Genomic DNA, 2,016 nt, shown 5'->3' with positions numbered 1-2,016 from the left:
ATTAAAATCTGCTCCAAGGAAGAAATATTGATGCTCCAAGCTGAGTGTGAGAAAATATTGGCGCACAATATATGGGGTTCGGTTTCTGACAAGGCGTCGAGCTGAGTCCTCGAGAAAACAGTCTCTCTGCAGACAATGTGGGAATAAAGACTGGCTAGGGAAACAACGCAGGACTTAGGGGTTAACTTTTGAAAACTCATCACAATTACCACACGCTAAATTGATGGAGTCATTTGAAATAAGGAATACTAAATATTTTTCAATTATTGGGTCACAGAGACTTTCAATTAACAAGTGTCCCGTCCTTGCTTGGAGCTGGGGTGGTGCGCAGGCCTTTAACCCCAGCACTCAGGAGACAGAGGCATGTGGGTCTCTGAGTTTGAGGCCAGCCTGGTCTATATAGTGAGTTCCAGGACTGCCAGGGCTATCTAGTGAGACCCTGTCTCATTAAAAAAAGAAAAAAAAAAAAAAAAAAAGCTTGAGGGTTGATGAGATGGCTCAGTGGGTAAAAGATGCTTGCCGCCAAATCTGATGACCCGAATTCGATCCCAGGACACATATGTTGGAAAGGAAGAATCTGCTCCCTCACTGTATCCTCTGGTTTCCACACACATACTTGGCAAACACACACACACACACACACACACACACACACACACACACACACACACACGTTTAATAAGCAAAACAAATACACTAAAATCATTGTTCATTAGGTGCAATGGTGCATGTGACCCAGTACTGAGGAGGGTGAGGCAGGAGAATGTCAAGTTTGAGGGTAGCCTGGGTCTACATAGTTAAGACTCTGTCTCCAAAGATAAAATAAAATCATTGCTGGGTCTAGCAAGAAGGTCCCATGGGTAAAGTGCTTGCAGTGTGACCATGGAGACCTGAGTCCAAATCCCCAGAACCAGTGAAAAGCTAGGTCTGGAGCGTGCATCTGGAATTCCGGCACTCCTGTGGTGAGATGGGAGGTGGAGGCACAAAGGACCCCTGGAAATTCAAAGGCTGCCTCACCTGGCGTGCCCAACAGTGAGCAAGAGAAGAAAGACAGTGTCTCAAAAAAAAAAAAAAAAAAAAAAGACAAGGAGGGATAGCCAAGAGTGCCCTCTGACCTCCATGTGTGTGTGCACTGTGGCACACTCACACACACACAAACACACACACACATACACATACAACCACACCCACACAATATACACACACATACACATATACATACAACCACACCCATACAATATACACACACATACACATATACATACAACCACACCCATATAATATACACACACATATACATACAACCACACCCACACAATACACACATATACATAGACCCACACCCATACAATACACACACACACACAAAGGCTTTTTAAACACCATTGCTGGGTTTCCACCATGTGCCTATTTCTATGCATCAACGCCGTGGGGGATTCTGGCCAGTGAACAACAAAGCTGGGAGCAGATGGCAGTTGTTACAGATACTGGGTAAACTGCTCACGAAAAATTAAATCCAAGAGAGTTAATCTGGAGAACAGATATTTGAAAATATGCACGGAGTGTGATTGACTTCCCAGGGGTGATGTCACTAAAGAAAACTGCCGTGGATCTCTGCATCTGCTTCCATCAATCACTGGATGAGAGTTCTATCATGACAGGGTGTTCGGCCATCCGATCACCAGAGCAGGTCAGCTCAGGCACCCTCCTGACCATTAGTCTATTGTAGATCTTTGTGGATTCCTGGGGACCTCGCTAGCTCTCTGCTTCTTCCTGTTCCCGTGGTGTCTTCATTTATCATGGTATCTCTTTCCTTGTTCTCCCACACTGTTCCTGATCCAGCTGGGACCTCCCATTCCCCTAAGCTCTCTTTCCCCAGACCCTTGCCCTCCATTACTCCCCCCCCCCCCCCCAGTTTGCTCATGTAGATCTCATCCATTTCTCTGAACCCCAGGTGGAGCTCCAGGAGTCCAATCAGTGAGAGAGAGAGGAGGGATTCTATGAGCAAGAGATATC

This window comes from Onychomys torridus, chromosome 1, assembly GCF_903995425.1.
Source record: "Onychomys torridus chromosome 1, mOncTor1.1, whole genome shotgun sequence".
NCBI lineage: Eukaryota > Metazoa > Chordata > Mammalia > Rodentia > Cricetidae > Onychomys > Onychomys torridus.
This window is presented reverse-complemented; position numbering follows the sequence as displayed.